Source organism: Anolis carolinensis, unplaced genomic scaffold (genome assembly GCF_035594765.1).
Source record: "Anolis carolinensis isolate JA03-04 unplaced genomic scaffold, rAnoCar3.1.pri scaffold_21, whole genome shotgun sequence".
NCBI classification, from domain to species: Eukaryota; Metazoa; Chordata; class Lepidosauria; order Squamata; family Dactyloidae; genus Anolis; species Anolis carolinensis.
This window is the reverse complement of record NW_026943831.1, coordinates 733075-753834: the sequence shown is the minus strand read 5'-3', so window position 1 is coordinate 753834 and position 20760 is coordinate 733075. Positions and strand designations below refer to the sequence as shown.

General features: G+C 46.6%; 1 protein-coding gene across 3 annotated transcripts in view; it reads left to right on the top strand.

The window, feature by feature from the left end:
• The first annotated feature begins 3710 nt into the window (after positions 1–3710).
• The window catches only part of LOC100552359 (phospholipid-transporting ATPase ID), a 121605-nt gene continuing 104555 nt past the window's right edge, over positions 3711–20760 (top strand). Inside the window, exon 1 of one of the 3 annotated variants that reach the window (XM_062966491.1) lies at positions 3711–3800. The gene's annotated coding sequence lies outside the window, so the exon portion shown is untranslated. Of the gene's footprint in view, positions 3801–4020; positions 4112–14697; positions 14840–20760 lie in introns of those variants that run through there. The other 2 variants (XM_062966493.1, XM_062966492.1) reach the window with 2 other exon arrangements.

Genomic DNA, 20760 nt, shown 5'->3' with positions numbered 1-20760 from the left:
GATGATGATGATGATGATGATGATGATGATGATGATGATATTTTGTATTTGTGCAGCATCAGAGGTGGAGGATATCGAACATGTACTGTTCAGCTGTGAATTGTATAAGAAAGAGAGAGACCAATGACTCGGGCCATACATTATTCACAAAACACACTGGGACCCACATAATAAAACTTCATTTTTGTTGGCCGGCCAGAATCCTAAAATAACACACAAAACATCCCTTTTCCTATTCAAAGCAACACAGCTGAGAATTGTTTTGATACGGCCAATGGGCTAATCAATAAAACGTGAATAATAATAGAGAGTTGGAAGAAACCCCTTGGGCCATTTAGCCCAACCCCCTTCAGCCTTTGTGCTGTGGGGGCCGGATAAATGCTTCAATGGGCCGCATGTGGCCCCCGGGCCGTAGTTTGAGGACCCCTGGTCTAGATGGCCTCTGGGGCCCCACCTGGCTGCGGCTTCTCCCATGCCCCGAGGGACCCCTCCCTGGAGGGGCGGGGCTCTCCCCATCCCCTGACCCCCTCCTCCCCCTCCCCCACCCGCAGGGCTTTGAGCAGGGGTCCCCAAACTAAGGCCCGGGGTCGGATGCGGCCCTCCGAGGTCATTGACCTGGCCCCCGCCCTCAGTTTTATAATATATTGTATATACATATAATATTGATAATAATATTATAATGTATTACAATATAATACTAATAATAATGCCATATAATGATATTAATTATATGTTCTATAGTACATATAATATTACTAATAATATTACCGTATAGTGGTATAGTTCAATCTATATATATAAAAGAGTGATGGCATCAGGGCAGCGGACAAAACAACAAAACTACAGGCCCCCCAACCTCGAAATTTGACAACACAACCCATCATTCACGGCTCTAGGTTGATACAACAAAAAGAAAAGAAAAATAAAGTCCTAATTAGAGAGAGAGGGATAATTGTTTTTATCCAATTGCTGCCAGTTACAAGGCTAAGTTCCGCCCACTTGGTCTCCTAGCAACCTACTCAGCCAGGACAGGCACAGTTAGGCCTCACTTAGGCCTCTTCCACAGATTATCTAATTTGCACTGGATTATATGGCAGTATAGACACATCGAATCATAGCATCAGACAGTTAGGAGACACCCCTAAAGGCCATCCAGTCCAACCCAATTCTGCCATGCAGGACACAATCCAAGCACTCCCAACAGATGGCCACCCAGCCTCTCAATACTAATACTAATACTAATAATAATTATTACATCATCATACAATCCTAAGGTTTGGAGTGACCCCTAAGGATCATCCAGATCAACTTCCTTCTTCCATACAGGACACAATCCAAACACTCCTGAAAAATGGCCATCCAGCCTCTACATAATAATGATGATGATGAAGATAACAATAATAATAATAATAATAATAATAATAATAATTAATAGAAGCGTAGAATCCAAGAGTTTGCAGAGACCTCTAAGGACCATCCAGCCCAACCCTTTCTACTGTGCAGCAGGACACAATCCAAGCATTCAGAACACATGGACAACGTATAATACTATACAATATGACACAGGGACATAGACCCCCTCTACCCTCACCACTTACACAGGACACAAACAACCAAATGCATACTAAACACAAAGACAACCATACAACAGACATTCAATACCACCACTAACTCAACAATTTCTCACCAACACCACCAGACAACAACACAGCAACGCGTGACCGGGCACAGCTAGTATAGTAATATATAATGCTAATATTGTGCTATGCTAATAATATAATATATTGTATGTACATATAATTTGTAAGCCACTCTGAGTCCCCTTTGGAGTCAGAAGGGTGTGATACAAATGTAGTAAATAAATGCAGTAAATAAATAAATAATAAATGAATAAATTTTAGACTTAGGCTCACTCAAAGTCTGAAATGACTTGATGGCACACAACAGCAACAACAATCCTAATTCACTTGACTATCTCATTGGCCAGAAGCAGGCCCGCACTTCCCATTGAAATCCTGATCAATGTATGTTGGTTAAATTTTTTTTTTAATTTTTAAATATTGTATTGTTCTTTCATTTTTCTTGTTGTTGTTCTTGTTGTTGTTGTTGTTTTTGCACTACAAATAAGACATGTGCAGTGTGCATCGGAATTGGGTTTTTTTTCCAAATGAGAATCCGGCCCCTCAACAGTCTGAAGGATTGTGGACCAGCCCTCGGCTTAAAAAGTTTGGGGACCCCTGGCTTGGAGGGTCTTCAGGGCCGCCCTGAGGGTGGGGAAGGGTCCTGGCTCGGAGGGAGGGAGGGAGGGAGCTGTCCCTCCCTTTGAAGCCGAGGCTGCGTGGCCGTCTGTCGGGAAGGCTCGGGCGGGGTCTTCCTGTGCTGTGGAAGAGGCAGGGCGGACTAGATGGCCTCGGGCTCCCTCCTCGCCTTTGGGTCCCGGTCGGTCCTTATCAACAACAACAACAACGAAAGAACAATACAATATTTAAAAATGAAAACAATTTTAACCAACATAAACCTATCAGGATTTCAATGGGAAGTGTGGGCCTGCTTCTGCCCAATGAGATAGTCAAGTTAATTAGGATTGTTGTTGTTGTTGTTGTTGTTGTGTGCCTTCAAGTCATGTCAGACTTTGGCCGAGCCTAAGTCTAAAATTAATTATTTATTTACTGCATTTATTTACTACATTTGTATCATACCCTTCTCACCCCGAAGGGGACTCAGAGCAGCTGTATGTACATATAATATATTATATTATTAGCATAACACAATATTAGCATTATACATTACTATATTGAACTATACCACTATACTATTATATAATATGTAATACAGTAGAGTCTCACTTATCCAACACTCGCTTATCCAACGTTCTGGATTATCCAACACATTTTTGTAGTCAATGTTTTCAATATATCATGATATTTTGGTGCTAAATTCGTAAATACAGTAATTACAACATAACCTTACTGCGTATTGAACTACTTTTTCTATCAAATTTGTTGTGTAACATGATGTTTTGGTGCTTAATTTGTAAAATCCTTACCTAATTTGATATTTAATAGGCTTTTCCTTAATCTCTCCTTATTATCCAACATATTCGCTTATCCAACATTCTGCTGGCCCGTTTACGTTGGATAAGTGAGACTCTACTGTATATAACATATAATTAATATTATTATATGGTATTACTATTAGTATTATATTGTATAACATAAGATTATTATCAATATTATATGTATATACAATATATTATTAAAACTGATATAAAAATATGATATTATAAAACTGAGGGCGGGGGCCAGGTAAATGACCTTGGAGGGCCGCATCCGGCCCCCGGGCCTTAGTTTGGGGACCCCTGGTCTAGATGGCCTCCGGGGCCCCCCCTGGCTGCGGCTTCTCCATCCCCTCGACCCCCTCCTCCCCCTCCCTCCCCTTCCCCCGCCCGCAGGGCTTGGAGGGTCTTCAGGGCCGCCCTGAGGGTGGGGAAGGGTCCTGGCTCGGAGGGAGGCTGCGTGGCCGTCTGTCGGGAAGGCTCGGGCGGGGTCTTCCTGTGCGGTGGAAGAGGCAGGGCGGACTAGATGGCCTCGGGCTCCCTCCTCGCCCTCGGGTCCCGGTCGGTCCTTATCGGAAGGGCCCCTTTTTTGGCTCCGGGCCCCCTCTCCCCCCTCCCTCCCCCCTCCCCCCCTCCCGCCCCCGCCCTCCGAGGAAGAGGAGGACGAAGAAGAAGAAGAAGAAGAAGAAGAAGAAGAAGAAGAAGAAGAAGAAGAAGAAGGAGCGGGACAGCCAGAGAAACCAGGGTGAGGAGAGGGGGGGTGGGTGGGTGGGGGGGGTGGGGTCTGGCCCCGCTTTGGGGAGGGAGGGAGGGAGGGTCCTGGTGCGAGGGTCGAGGGTCCAGACCCCGCCCGGGGTGCTCCTGCCCGCCCCCGCCCCCGCCCCCGCCCCAGCGGACTTTAACTCTGGATTCCTTTTAGTGCTGTTTGTGTTTCATTCTGTTTTGAGGTTTGCATAGTTGTATGTTTTGCGTTATGTACGGATGCTTTTGTGTCAAGCCGCTTTGAGACCCCCTCCGGGAGAGATCAAGAGGGGCATCAAGAAATAGAACAATTGGGTGAGTCTTTTGGGCGGCATGGCCAGGTTCCAGAAGCAGCATTCTCTCCTGGCGCTTCGCCCACTTCTGTGGCAGGCATCCTCAGAGGTTGTGAGGTCTGTTGGAAACTAGGCAAGAGGGGTTGAGCTCTCTCTCTCTCTCTCTCTCTATATATATATATATATATATATATATTATTATTATTATTATTATAGAGATATATATACAGTAGAGTCTCACTTATCCAAGCCTCGCTTATCCAAGTTTCTGGATTATCCAAGCCATTTCTGTAGTCAATGTTTTCAATATATCATGATATGTTGGTGCTAAATCCATAAATACAGTAATTACTACATAACATTAATGTGTAATGAACTACAGTAGAGTCTCACTTATCCAAGCTAAACGGGCCGGCAGAAGCTTGGATAAGTGAATATATTGGATAATAAGGAGGGATTAAGGAAAAGCCTATTAAACATCAAATTAGGTTATGATTTTACAAATTAAGCACTAAAACATCATGTTATACAACACATTTGACAGAAAAAGTACAGTAGAGTCTCACTTATCCAACACTCGCTTATCCAACGTTCTGGATTATCCAACGCATTTTTGTAGTCAATGTTTTCAATACATCGTGATATTTTGGTGCTAAATTTGTAAATACAGTAATTACTACATAGTATTACTTTGTATTGAACTACAGTAGAGTCTCACTTATCCAACACTCGCTTATCCAACATTCTGGATTATCCAACGCATTTTTGTAGTCAATGTTTTCAATACATCGTGATATTTTGGTGCTAAAGTCGAAAATACAGTAATTACTACATAGCATTACTGTGTATTGAACTACAGTAGAGTCTCACTTATCCAACACTCGCTTATCCAACATTCTGGATTATCCAACGCATTTTTGTAGTCAATGTTTTCAATACATCGTGATATTTTGGTGCTAAAGTCGAAAATACAGTAATTACTACATAGCAATAATGTGTATTGAACTACTTTTTCTGTCAAATTTGTTTTATAACATGATGTTTTGGTGCTTAATTTGCAAAATCATAACCTAATTTAATGTTTAATATGCTTTTCCTTAATCTCTCCTTATTATCCAAGATATTCACTTATCCAACGTTCTGCCTGCCCGTTTATGTTGGATAAGTGAGACTCTACTGTAGTTCATTACACATTAATGTTATGTAGTAATTACTGTATTTATGGATTTAGCACCAACATATCATGATATATTGAAAACATTGACTACAGAAATGGCTTGGATAATCCAGAAACTTGGATAAGCGAGGCTTGGATAAGTGAGACTCTACTGTATATATATCTCTATAATAATAATAATAATAATAATACTTTATTTTTTCTATCCTGCCACCATCTCCCCGAAGGGACTTGGGGGCTATCATAGGGGCATAGCCCAAAACAGAAACAAAGTATAAACAGTTTAAAACACATGCCAAAAATTTATAACAAAGATACAACAGTCATATAACATAATCAATTAAAACCATTGCATACAACAAGACATAAATAACCAAGCAAATAAAGTAATAATAGAGACATAAAGTAATAATACAGATATATATATCTATATCTATTAATCAATCGATAGATAGATATCTCTGGAATGATGTCCAGGGTGGGAGAAAGAAAGAACTCTTGTCTGTTGGAGGCAAGAGTGATTAGCATTGAATAGCCTTGCAGCTTCAAAGCCTGGCTGCTTCCTGCCTGGGGGCGTCCTTTGTTGGGAGTTGTTAGCTGGCCCTGATTGCTTCCTGCCTGGAATCCCCCTGTTTTCAGAGTGTTGTTCCTTATTTCCTAATATACTTTTAGTATCCTAATGCTTTTATGTCGAGCTGCTTTGAGTCCCCTTCAGAAGAGATAAAGTGGGGTATGAATACATAGTAAAGGTCAAGGTTTTCCCCTGACGTTAAGTCCAGTCGTGTCCAAATCTGGGGGGTTGGTGCTCATCTCCATTTCTAAGCTGAAGAGCCAGCGTTGTCCGTAGACACCTCCAAGGTCATGTGGCCACTGGCATGACGGCATGGAGCGCCGTTACCTTCCCGCCGGAGCGGTACCTATTGATCTACTCACATTTGCATGTCCGTAGACACCTCCAAGGTCATGTGGCCACTGGCATGACGGCATGGAGTGCTGTTACCTTCCCGCCGGAGCAGTAGCTATTGATCTACTCACATTGGCATGTTTTCGAACTGCTGGGTTGGCAGGAGCTGGGGCTAACAGCGGGCGCTTATTCCGCTCCCGGGATTTGAACTTGCAACCTTTTGGTCCACAAGGTCAGCAGCTCAGCGCTTTAACACACTGTGCCACCAGGGGCCCATGAATACAAATAATAAGAATAAGAATAATAATTTCCATCAGACCTCACAACCTCTGAGGATGCATGCCTGCCATACATGTGGGCGAAACGTCAGGAGAGGATGCTTCTGGAACATGGCCAGACTTCCTGGAGAACTCACCACATCCCAGAATAATACTAACCCGCGCCTTGCCATCCCTCTTGCCAAGGTTTCCTCGGGGACTTCACAAAGTTTGAGAGGGAAGTTCCGCTTCAGAGACACTCTTAGGAAAGTCAAGAACACAAATAAGCCAGCCAAGATGGGTTCTGTTGACAAAGCCCAAGCAGAGAAACCTGTAGCCGTGAACAGAGTCACTTCTATTTGAAACATAACTCTGTGTGTGTCACAAACTTTGTCTGTTCCTGGCTCGCAAGTGTCATTTCCTGCCTCCTTGTGCGGTCCTTGCTTTGAAAGGAGTTGTGAGACTGCAGAAACTTCCGTTTTTGTGGCTGCCACCAACTAGAATTTGGTAAGGCTCTACGATGAGATGTTCAATGTGTTGTCGAAGGCTTTCATGGCCGGGATCCTCACAACCCCTGAGGATGCCTGCCATAGATGTGGGTGAAATGTCAGGAGAGAATGCTTCTGGAACATGGCCAGACAGCCCGGAAGACACACAACAACTCTACGACGAGATCTCCATTGAAGAACCAGAGCCAAATGTGCTCTAGCAGAGAGAAAGGTTTTTCAGTTTAATTAACTTTTCCCATGTATTTATGATAGAACCAATTAGGGAATAATGACACGGATCGCCCAGATGTTGTGACACTCACGGCAGCTACATTCCTATTGTCTGACTGCGTGTCTCCAAGTTTTGTGAGGACACATTTGTTCAAGTTAACAGGAATAGGCATTATATAAACAAGTTCATTTCATGGTGAGGGGAATATATTTTCGGATGGAAAATTCCAGCCCTCCATGGAATTAAAGGGAAAAGCCTTTGACATTACAGTCTATGCAGGATTCACATTTTAGAATTATTATTATTATTATCTTTATTTAGACCCTGCCTTTTATCTCTACCTGTGTGGACTCAGGGTGGCTAACAATCCCACACTAAACAAGTTTAAAAAGTGAAATACAAAAGTTAAAAAAAACCCAATTAAATAGTAGCAGTGTGGTAGAATTTTGGATTTATTTATTTATCATGTCAGAGAGAACCGAGAATACAGTTACAATGTATAGAAAAACCACAAAGTTAAAAACTTGACCTGATACTAAATGTCCTTTGACCATAACAACAACAACAACCAAAACAACAACAACTTTATTTTTGTACCCTGCTTCTATCTCCCCGAAGGGACTTGGGGCGGCTTACATGGGGACAAGGCCAAAAGACACAGTTAAAATGCAATTATTATTATTATTATTATTATTATTATTATTATTATTATTATTAAACTTTATTTGTACCCCGCTAGCATCTCCCGAAGGACTCGATGTGGCTTACAAAGGCCAAGGCCTCAACACACAATATAACAATACAAACAAAAGGCAAATTAAAAACAATTAAATGCAATTACAGTAGAGTCTCACTTATTCAACATAAACGGCCCGGCAGAACATTGGATAAGCGAATATGTTGGATAATAAGGAGGGATTAAGGAAAAGCCTAATAAACATCAAATTACATTATGATTTTACAAATTAAGCACCAAAACATCATGTTATACAACAAATTTGACAGAAAAAGTACTTCAATATGCAGTAATGCTACGTAGTAATTACTGTATTTATGAATTTAGCACCCAAAAATCATGATATATTGAAAACATTGACTACAAAAATGCGTTGGATAATCCAGAAAGTTGGATAAGCGAATGTTGGATAAGTGAGACTCTACTGTACATAAAAATGGTCACTTGGAGTGAGTGTCTCTGGTGTCACTGTGAGAAGGTCCTCCAATGCACACGTGGTAGGACTCAGGCTGCATTGTAGTCCATGGTCCGTGGTTTGCTCTTCTCCACACTCGCTGGTCGAGGACTCCACTTTGTGGCCCCAATTCTTCAGGTTGGCTCTGCATTTCATGGTGACAGAGCCTGCAGTCTGTTCAGCGCCTTCCAAGTCTTTTCTGTGCCGGGGGGGGGGGGGGGGGGTCTGTCATCCATTCTTAGCCACTGATTGGGGTTCCGGGTTTTAGCCTGCCACTTTTGGACTCTCGCTTGCTGAGGTGTTCCTGCAATGATCTCTGTAGACCTTGGAAAGCTGTTTCTTGATTGAAGGCGTTGGCCTGCTGGCTGATTTCCAAACAAGGGATGGGCTTGAGATGTCACTGCCTTGGTTCTTTCATGGCTGGCTGCTACTTCCTGGAGGATGTCAGGTGGTGCAATGCCGGCTAAACAATATAATTTCTCATGGTGTAGGACGTAGACATCCTGTGATAATGCGGCATGTCTCATCAAGAGTTAGTTTTTGTTAGTTTCGGCCCATCTCTCTAGTCTGTCAAGATCGTTTTGAATTCTGCTCCTGTCTTCTGGAGTGTTGGCTCTCCCTCCCAGTTTGGTGTCGTCTGCAAACTTGAGAAGGCACGATCATCAAGTTTGCAGACGACACCAAACTGGGAGGGAGAGCCAACACTCCAGAAGACAGGAGCAGAATCCAAAACGATCTTGACAGAGTAGAGAGATGATTGGCCGAAACTCACAAAATGAAGTTCAACAGGGACAAATGCAAGATACTTCACTTCGGCAGAAAAAATGGAAATCAAAGATACAGAATGGGGGACGATGCCTGGCTTGACAGCAGTGTGTGCGAAAAAGACCTTGGAGTCCTCGTGGGGAGGAAGGGGAACATGAGCCTACAATGTGATGCGGCAGCTAAAAAAGCCAATGGGATTCTGTCCTGCATCAATAGTGGAATAGCGTCTAGATCCAGGGAAGTCCTGCTCCCCCTTATTCTATTCTGCCTTGGTCAGAACACACCTGGAATCACACTGTGTCCAATTCTGGGCACCGCAGTTGAAGGGAGATGTTGACAAGCTGGAAAGCGTCCAGAGGAGGGCAACTAAAATGATGAAGGGTCTGGAGAACAAGCCCTATGAGGAGCGGCTTAAAGAGCTGGGCATGTTTAGCCTGCAGAAGAGAAGGCTGAGAGGAGACATGATAGCCATGTACAAATACGTGAAGGGAAGTCACAGGGAGGAGGGAGGGAGCTTGTTTTCTGCTGCCCTGCAGACTAGGACACAAGGGAACAAAGGCTTCAAACTACAGGAAAGGAGATTCCACCTGAACATCAGGAAGAACTTCCTCACGGTGAGAAGGGCTGTTCACCAGTGGAACTCTCTCCCCGGGGCCGTGGTGGAGGCTCCTTCCTTGGAGGCTTTTAAGCAGAGGCTGGATGGCCATCTGTCGGGGGTGCTTTGAATGCGATTTCCTGCTTCTTAGCAGGGGGTTGGACTGGATGGCCCATGAGGTCTCTTCCAACTCTACTATTCTATGATTCTAAGGGCAGGTGTCGTCTTCACGGTGCCTGGTTGTGGTGTCCAGGTTGCGCCAGTCCGCTTTCGTATGATATTGTTTCTAGCACCCACTTTTTGTGTGATAGTCAAGCAGTGCTTCTTGTAAGTCAAGAGTCAGAATTCTGGATGATGATGATGATCATAGAATCATAGAATCATAGAATAGTAGAGTTGGAAGAGACCACATGGGCCATCCAGTCCAACCCCCTGCTAAGAAGCAGGAAATCGCATTCAAAGCACCCCCGACAGATGGCCATCCAGCCTCTGTTTAAAGGCCTCCAAAGAAGGAGCCTCCACCACAGTCTGGGGCAGAGAGTTCCACTGCTGAACAGCCCTTCTCACAGTGAGGAAGTTCTTCCTGATGTTCAGACGGAATCTCCTTCCTTTCCTGTAGTTTGAAGCCCTTGTTCCCTTGCGTCCTAGTCTGCAGGGCAGCAGAAAACAAGCTCCCTCCCTCCCTCCTCCCTATGACTTCCCTTCACGTATTTGTACATGGCTCTCATGTCTCCTCTCAGCCTTCTCTTCTGCAGGCTAAACATGCCCAGCTCTTTAAGCCGCTCCTCATAGGGCTTGTTCTCCAGACCCTTAATCATTTTAGTCACCCTCCTCTGGACGCTTTCCAGCTTGTCAACATCTCCCTTCAATTGTGGTGCCCAGAATTGGACACAGTGTGATTCCAGGTGTGGTCTGACCAAGGCAGAATAGAAAGAGGGGGAGCAGGACTTCCCTGGATCTAGACGCTATTCCCCTCTTGATGCAGGCCAGAATCCCATTGGCTTTTTTAGCAGCCGCATCACATTGTTGGCTCATGATGATGATAATAATGATGATGATAATGACCCCCCCCCCCCCCCAGATATATGTACCTTCACCTGCTTGCTGGGGGCCACAAACTCTCCCTCCCTCATTCTTTCTACTTCTCGTTCTCTCCCTCATTCACTCGTTCTCTCTTTGTCGTCCCCCCCAACCCTGCTCTGCTTCCACTTTTTGAACCCAAGGCGGAAGGAAGGAGGCTTTCTCTCATCGTCTTCCTCTTTGGGCCTCCACTCTTGGTCTCCTTCCCCTTTTCTCCCTCTCCTTGACTTTCTCGCTTTCTCGTCTTGACCTTTTCTTTGCCTCGTGGAACATCCTCCAGCACAGAGCTCCCTTTTCTCTCCTGCGTTTGACCTGCTTTCACAGAATAGAAATACAAGAAATAGAATAACTTCATTGTCACTGTACAACAAAATTAAATGCCTTCCCGGGCACACAACACAAAACAACACACCCATCACACAGCCCTCAACACTACTTCAATGCAAAGCCATGGAGTTCAATATAACCACAGCTCTAGGATAGAAATTGTCTCTCAGTTTGTTTGTCCTTGTCTTTGTCACCCTGTATTGCCTGCCAGGTGGCAATAATAAGACATTGTGAGGAAGGCCTTCCTTCTCAGATCTGGAGAAGGGAGAAAGTAGGCAGGCAGTGGTTCCAATGACATTCAAGCAACATCAGGTATGTGTTGTCGAAGGCTTTCATGGCCGGGATCACAGGGTTGTTGTATGTCTTTCGGGCTGTGTGGCCATGTTCCAGAAGCATTTTCTCCTGACGTTTCACCCACATCTATGGCAGGCATCCTCAGAGGTATACATCAGGTATATACACAAATACATAGAATAGAACAGAACAGAATAGGATAGTTTTATTGTCGTTGGACAATTGCACAATGAAATCAAATGCCTTCCCCAGCATTACACACATCACAAAAACAACACACCAGTCCCTCCACATTCTAATCACTATGGCAGTTCCCCGAATGCCACATTAATGCAAAGCCATGTGATTCAATATAGTTACAGCTCTAGGATACATGCTGTCTCTCCGTCTGTTTGTCCTTGTCTTTGTCACCCTGTACTGTCTGCCAAGTGGCAATAATAAGACATTGTGAGGAAGGCCTTCCTTCTCAGAGCTGGAGAAGGGAGAAAGTAGGCAGGCAGTGGTCCCAATGACATTCAAGCAACACCAGGTATATACACAAATACATCTATTTATTTCCATCATTTCTATGCCGCCCTTCTCACCCGAAGGGACTCAGGGCGGCTCACAATCTGGCAAAATTATTATTATAAAATTCAATGTCGTATACACAGTACTAAAAATAAAACATAGGCAATTAAAACAATCAATTTAGCATAATACAATAAATACAGTAGAGTCTCACTTATCCAACACTCGCTTATCCAACGTTCTGGATTATCCAACGCATTTTTGTAGTCAATGTTTTCAATATATTGTGATATTTTGCTGCTAAATTCATAAATACAGTAATTACTACATAGCATTACTGCGTATTGAACTACCTTTTCTGCCAAATTTGTTGTCTAACATGATGTTTTGGTGTTTCATTTGTAAAATCATAACCTAATTTGATGTTTAATAGGCTTTTCCTTAATGTCCTTATTATCCAACATATTCGCTTATCCAACATTCTGCCGGCCCGTTTATGTTGGATAAGTGAGACTCTACTGTACATTTAAAACAGTACAATAAAAATGCATAGAATGGAACAGAATAGAATAGGATAGTTTTATTGTCGTTGGACAATTGCACAATGAAATCAAATGCCTTCCCCAGCATTACACACATCACAAAAACAACACACCCGTCCCTCCACATTCTAATCCCTATGTGACATCCCCCAAGGCCAAATCAATGTGAAGCCATGTAGTTCAATATAGTTACAGCTCTAGGATAAAAGCCGCCTCTCATCCGGTTTGTCCTTATCTTTGTCACCCTGTACCGCCTGCTAGATGGCAATAATTTAAAAAAAAAAAGAATATACAGGTGAGATGGATGTCCAAGAATGCTGTGAGTTTTCTTAAGGCTGTAAGACTTGTAAAGTTCTTCCAGAGAGGGGAGAAAGAGGGTAGTCTTCCCATCAATCTGCCTCTATGCAGTTACCAAGCCATGCGCAGATGTGGTAGGTCAAGGCACTCTCTAGAGCACAGCGGAGGAAAGTCACCCACCGTTTTCCATCCAGTGGTTAGTTCCTGAGAAGTCTCCGACAGTAGAGTCTCTGCTGGGCTCTCTTCACCAAGGCTGTCCCAGATCAGGTCCTCCTTCACAGCAACACCCAGGAACTTCAAACTGGCCACCCACTCCACGTGGCCCCTCATTTATGACCTAGGGATGGGTTTATTTTCTGTTCTTTCTGTAGTCCATTATGAGCTCCTTGCTCTCACTGATGTTCAGAACCATAGGACTGTCCTTGCACCGAGAGTGCAGCCAGCCCACCTCGTCCCGACAGGCAGACCCCTCCCCTTCGTGGATAAGGAGCCCCACCACCGTTGTGTCATCCGCAAATTCGGTAATGTTATTGTTATGGGCAGGGGTGCAGCCGTTTGTGCACAAAGTGTAAGGCAGAGGACTCCACACACAGCCCTGTGGCCTCCCAGTGTTGGGAGTGGGATCGGCCGAAGGGGTGTCATGACCTCATCTCACCCTCTGGGAACGTCCAGACATGTGGCCACTGGCATGACTGCATGGAGCGCCGTTACCTTCCTGCCGGAGCGGTACCTATTGATCTACTCACACTCTGGGGGTTGGTGCTCATCTCCATTTCTAAGCCCAAGAGCCGGCGTTGTCCGTAGACACCTCCAAGGTCATATGGCCACAGGCATGACTGCATGGAGCGCCGTTATCTTCCTGCCGGAGCGGTACCTATTTATCTACTCACACTCTGGGGGTTGGTGCTCATCTCCATTTCTAAGCCCAAGAGCCGGCGTTGTCCGTAGACACCTCCTAGGTCATGACTGCATGGAGCGCCATTACCTTCCCGCCGGAGCAATACCTATTGATCTACTCACACTCTGGGGGTTGGTGCTCATCTCCATTTCTAAGCCCAAGAGCCGGCGTTGTCCGTAGACACCTCCAAGGTCATATGGCCACAGGCATGACTGCATGGAGCGCCGTTACCTTCCCGCCGGAGCGGTACCTATTTATCTACTCACACTCTGGGGGTTGGTGCTCATCTCCATTTCTAAGCCCAAGAGCCGGCGTTGTCCGTAGACACCTCCTAGGTCATGACTGCATGGAGCGCCATTACCTTCCCGCCGGAGCAATACCTATTGATCTACTCACACTCTGGGGGTTGGTGCTCATCTCCATTTCTAAGCCAAAGAGCCGGCGTTGTCCGTAGACATCTCCAAGGTCATGTGGCCACAGGCATGACTGCATGGAGCGCCGTTACCTTCCCGCCGGAGCGGTACCTATTTATCTACTCACACTCTGGGGGTTGGTGCTCATCTCCACTTCTAAGCCCAAGAGCCAGTGGAATATGACAATCCAAGATCCAGTTTATATGGGAGGATTGTGTTAAATGTGGAAATAATAATAATAATAATAATAATAATAATAATAATAATAATAATAGTAATAATAATAGCAACAGCTTTTCCTTCAATTTTGTCAAGGAACTTTCCATGCAATGTTTTGTTGTGCCAGCTGTCAGCTCTAGTTTGTAGTGCGGTTTTCTTGTGCATCCCAAGACCCTCCCCTGGGCCTGCATCCTGCGCTGCTCCTTTGGGGGGGGGGGGGTGCACCCCACTTTCTGCCCTAAACTTGCCCTTCCAGAGGGACCTTCTGCTTTGGGTGAGGCAGGAGGAGGAGGAGTTGGAGTTGGCAGCAGAAGGGAGGCTGTGCTTTTGTTCCTCTTCCAGGAGCTCGGCAGGCCGTTCGTTCATTCGTTCTAGGAGCTGGAGGTGCCCCAAGGCGGTGGTGGGTGGCAGCACTCTCTCCCTTCCTTTCTCCTCTCCCTGCAAAGACTTCCTGCAGCAAAGGAGCTCCCTTCCCTCTTGCAGGCACTCTCTGCTTGGTGCCAGGAGGAAGGGGCCCGGCCCAGCGCAAGCAGGCACCTACCTCTATGGCACGGCTCAAGGGGTGAGTGAGTCCTTGGCAAGCCCCCCGGCCCTTGGCCCCCTCGAACTCTGCTTGCATCCATGGGCGGGAAGGTAACATTGGCGCTCCATGCACTCATGCCAGTGCCCACATGACCTTGGAGGAGTCTACGGACAACGCCGGCTCTTGGGCTTAGAAGTGGAGATGAGCACCAACCCCCAGAGTGTGAGTAGATCAATAGGTACTGCTCCGGCGGGAAGGTAACGGCGCTCCATGCAGTCATGCCAGTGGCCACATGACCTTGGAGGAGTCTATGAACAACGCCGGCTCTTGGGCTTAGAAATGGAGATCAGCACCAACCCCCAGAGTGTGAGTAGATCAATAGGTACTGCTCCGGTGGGAAGGTAACAGCGCTCCATGCAGTCATGCCAGTGGCCACATGACCTTGGAGGTGTCTACGGACAACGCTGGTTCTTCGGCTTAGAAATGGAGATGAGCACCAACCCCCAGAGTGTGAGTAGATCAATAGGTACCGCTCCGGTGGGAAGGTAACGGCGCTCCATGCAGTCATGCCAGTGGCCACATGACCTTGGAGGAGTCTACGGACAACGCCGGCTCTTGGGCTTAGAAGTGGAGATGAGCACCAACCCCCAGAGTGTGAGTAGATCAATAGGTACCGCTCCGGTGGGAAGGTAACGGCGCTCCATGCAGTCATGCCAGTGGCCACATGACCTTGGAGGAGTCTACGGACAACGCCGGCTCTTGGGCTTAGAAATGGAGATCAGCACCAACCCCCAGAGTGTGAGTAGATCAATAGGTACTGCTCCGGTGGGAAGGTAACAGCGCTCCATGCAGTCATGCCAGTGGCCACATGACCTTGGAGGTGTCTACGGACAACGCTGGTTCTTCGGCTTAGAAATGGAGATGAGCACCAACCCCCAGAGTGTGAGTAGATCAATAGGTACCGCTCCGGTGGGAAGGTAACGGCGCTCCATGCAGTCATGCCAGTGGCCACATGACCTTGGAGGAGTCTACGGACAACGCCGGCTCTTGGGCTTAGAAGTGGAGATGAGCACCAACCCCCAGAGTGTGAGTAGATCAATAGGTACTGCTCCGGTGGGAAGGTAACGGCGCTCCATGCAGTCATGCCAGTGGCCACATGACCTTGGAGGAGTCTACGGACAACGCCGGCTCTTGGGCTTAGAAGTGGAGATGAGCACCAACCCCCAGAGTGTGAGTAGATCAATAGGTACCGCTCCGGTGGGAAGGTAACGGCGCTCCATGCAGTCATGCCAGTGGCCACATGACCTTGGAGGAGTCTACGGACAACGCCGGCTCTTGGGCTTAGAAATGGAAATGAGCACCAACCCCCAGAGTGTGAGTAGATCAATAGGTACCGCTCCGGTGGGAAGGTAACAGCGCTCCATGCAGTCATGCCAGTGGCCACATGACCTTGGAGGAGTCTATGGACAACGCCGGCTCTTGGGCTTAGAAATGGAGATGAGCACCAACCCCCAGAGTGTGAGTAGATCAATAGGTACCGCTCCGGTGGGAAGGTAACGGCGCTCCATGCAGTCATGCCAGTGGCCACATGACCTTGGAGGAGTCTACGGACAACGCCGGCTCTTGGGCTTAGAAGTGGAGATGAGCACCAACCCCCAGAGTGTGAGTAGATCAATAGGTACCGCTCCGGCGGGAAGGTAACATTGGCGCTCCATGCAGTCATGCCAGTGCCCACATGACCTTGGAGGAGTCTACGGACAACGCCGGCTCTTGGGCTTAGAAATGGAAATGAGCACCAACCCCCAGAGTGTGAGTAGATCAATAGGTACTGCTCCGGCGGGAGGTAACGGCGCTCCATGCAGTCATGCCAGTGGCCACATGACCTTGGAGGAGTCTATGGACAACGCCGGCTCTTGGGCTTAGAAGTGGAGATGAGCACCAACCCCCAGAGTGTGAGTAGATCAATAGGTACCGCTCCGGCGGGAAGGTAACATTGGCGCTCCATGCAGTCATGCCAGTGGCCACATGACCTTGGAGGTGTCTACGGACAACGCCGGCTCTTGGGCTTAGAAGTGGAGATGAGCACCAACCCCCAGAGTGTGAGTAGATCAATAGGTACCGCTCCGGCGGGAAGGTAACATTGGCGCTCCATGCAGTCATGCCAGTGGCCACATGACCTTGGAGGTGTCTACGGACAACGCCGGCTCTTGGGCTTAGAAATGGAGATGAGCACCAACCCCCAGAGTGTGAGTAGATCAATAGGTACCGCTCCGGCGGGAAGGTAACATTGGCGCTCCATGCAGTCATGCCAGTGCCCACATGACCTTGGAGGAGTCTACGGACAACGCCGGCTCTTGGGCTTAGAAGTGGAGATGAGCACCAACCCCCAGAGTGTGAGTAGATCAATAGGTACCGCTCCGGCGGGAAGGTAACATTGGCGCTCCATGCAGTCATGCCAGTGGCCACATGACCTTGGAGGTGTCTACGGACAACGCCGGCTCTTGGGCTTAGAAATGGAGATGAGCACCAACCCCCAGAGTGTGAGTAGATCAATAGGTACCGCTCCGGCGGGAAGGTAACATTGGCGCTCCATGCAGTCATGCCAGTGCCCACATGACCTTGGAGGAGTCTACGGACAACGCCGGCTCTTGGGCTTAGAAGTGGAGATGAGCACCAACCCCCAGAGTGTGAGTAGATCAATAGGTACCGCTCCGGCGGGAAGGTAACATTGGCGCTCCATGCAGTCATGCCAGTGGCCACATGACCTTGGAGGAGTCTATGGACAACGCCGGCTCTTGGGCTTAGAAATGGAGATGAGCACCAACCCCCAGAGTCGGTCATGACTGGACTTAACGTCAGGGGAAAACCTTTGCCTTATGAAGGGGGAAGCCTTTACCTTTATCTGTATATCTGTATGCCATTGTTTCTAGGCAGTGAATGCTTGCCTTTATGTCTATATATGCTGAGTCCGCCCTGACTCCCCTCGGGGAGATAGGGCGGAATACAAATAATGTATTATTATTATTATTATTATTTTATTATGACACAGCAAGCAAGATGTCTATGCTGGATTTCGTATCACAAAATCACAAGTCGAACACTTCCAAGTGTCTAGGACTGTGCGATGTATTTTCGGATGATGCGAGCAGATCCAGTCGGTGTGGCCTTTTGCAGATGGCAGATCGTAATTTTGTCAATGTCTATTGTTTCCAAATGCCGGCTGAGATCTTTTGGCACGGCACCCAGTGTGCCCATCACCACCGGGACCACCTGCACTGGTTTCTGCAGAGTCTTTGAAGTTCAATCTTGAGGTCCTGAGAGCGGCTGAGTTTTTCCTGTTGTTTTTCGTCAATGCGACTGTCACCTGGGATGGCGACATCAATGATCCAAACCTTGTTCTTTTCCACAACTGTGATGTCTGGTGTGTTGTGTTCCAGAACTTTGTCAGTCTGGATTCGGAAGTCCCACAATATCTTTGCGTGCTCATTTTCCAAGACTTTTGCAGGTTTGTGATCCCACCAGTTCTTTGCTGCTGGGAGATGGTACTTGAGGCATAAGTTCCAATGATCATTTGGGCCACATAGTTGTGCCTCTGTTTGTAGTCTGTCTGTGCGATTTTCTTACAGCAGCTGAGGATATGATCCATGGTTTCGTCGGTTCCTTGCAGAGTCTTCATTTTGGGTCATCAGCTGATTTTTCGATCTTGGCCTGAATGGCCTTTGTTCTGATGGCTATTATTATTATTATTATTATTATTATTATTATTATTGGTGTAAAGCAGGCCCCCTTCCTCTTGAGTGCCAAGGCTGCCCTTTCGGTTGGGGGGCTTGCGGGCGGGCAGGCCGGGTGGGGGGCTTCTAGTTGCCCTGCGTCTCCTGTTACTCTGCTGCCGCTCCAGCCATCGATCCGCCTTCTCGGGTGGCCAGCCGGCGCCTCTGCGTGTGCGCCGCGGGAGAAGTGCCCGGCGACCGGGTTTCACTTGCCTCCGTCTCACCTTCTTCTTCGGCCCCTTCGTGCCCTCTGTGGGGTCACACAAAGGGCGCCTCTCTTTCCAGGGCCAAACATCGAGCTTGGGGTCAGCGCCTGGCCAACCCCAGGACTTGGAGTCAACAGGGAAAGGGCCTTGACACCCTTGACTCTGTTGCGGACCCCTCCCCACCACCCTGGCAGACACTTAGAATCACACTATGTAAACACGATGATTTTTGTTCCTGGGTCATAAATGCCATTCTTTCCTAACTGGTTTTATCATGAGCTCATAGAAGAAGTTTATTCGACTGCAAAAGCTTTGTCTTTGTGGGAGGGACATCATCTGCTATGGCACATTTTTCTCTAGTTCTTCAGTGGTGATTGCATCGAGTCTCAACCAATTCAACATAGGGTTGCTGTGAGTTTTCCGGGCTGCCTGGCCGTGTTCCAGAAGCATTCTCTCCGCACTTTTGCAGGAATGGTGCAAAGATCGGCAGCCAGGTTACTTACTTTACTTACTTACTTACTTAGTTAGGCGATCCCTCGTAGTTCAAGGATGATGGTCCTCCGTTTCTGTTGTCTTGGGGATGGATCCATAGATGGCTGAAAAGACCTATTCTTGACCCGCATGTTCTTCCTTCCGCAGTGAAGACATCGGTTTCTAGACAGAAGGCGGTCCCGGTCAGGGTTGGCTTGACGGGCCTTCCTCTTGGCATGTTTCTCCCTTAAGCCCTCCGTTCGTGCCTCTTTGAACTCCGCAGCACTGCTGGTCACAGCTGACCTCCAGTTAGAGCGCTCAAGGGCCAGGGCTTCCCAGTTCTCAGTGTCTATGCCACAGTTTTTAAGGTTGGCTTTAAGCCTATCTTTAAATCTCTTTTCCTGCCCACCAACATTACGTTTCCCATTCTTGAGTTCGGAGTAGAGTAACTGCTTTGGGAGACGGTGATCTTTGGGCATTCGGACAACGTGGCCTTCAGTCCAGCGGAGTTGATGGCGTAGGACGGTGATGGGTGAGCTTTTGCGCTTGGTGTGTCAAAATTCGCCAAAAAACATGACTTGGAATGTGTGTCACTTTGAGAAAAAAAACCATAATTTCGCAATATGTATAGTTTAAATAACAAAAATGTATAAGCGTAATATATAATTGTATTTAATAAATCAAAAACTATTTACTACCGTTATTTCCATGTACAACAATCTATGGTACTTCTTGCAGTTTAAGCTTCACAAAGTTTCCACACTGATTTCTCCCTATTCTAGTTTCAATATAGTCATGAATAATGAATAATATAATAGTAATATAATAGTAATAATATGATAATATACTATAATAATAGAATGAATGATATAATAATAATATAATATAATAATATAATGATATAAAATATATTAATAGGATAATATAATAGGATATAATAATAATCTATATATATATATATATATATAAATGTATTGTTTATTTGTAGGACGGAGTAAACAAAAAAAACAACTGGATGAAATGACACCAAGTTTGGCCACAAAACACTTAACAACCCAAGAGGTGACCACCGCGTGTCAGCAAAATTGGCTAGACGTGTCAGTGCTGACACGCGTGTCATAGGTTCGCCATCACTGGCGTAGGAGCATGGCTTCAATGCTGGTGGTCTTTGCTTCTTCCAGCACGCTGGCATTTGTCCGCCTGTCTTCCCAAGAGATTGGCAGGATTTTCCTGAGGCAACGCTGATGGAAACGCTCCAGAAGTTTGGTGTGACGTCTGTAGAACGTCCACGTTTCGCAGGCGTAGAGCAGGGTTGGGAGGGGAATGGCTTTGTAAACAAGCCCCTTGGTCTCTCTACGGATGTCCCGGTCATCAAACACTCTCGGCTTCATTCGGAAGAATGCTGCACTCGCAGAGCTCAGGTTACTAACTGAGGCTGATTATAGGAAGCACCCAATGTCCCTCTTAAAGCAGGTCCACTGGCTCCCAACAAGTTTCCGGCCCCAATTCAAAG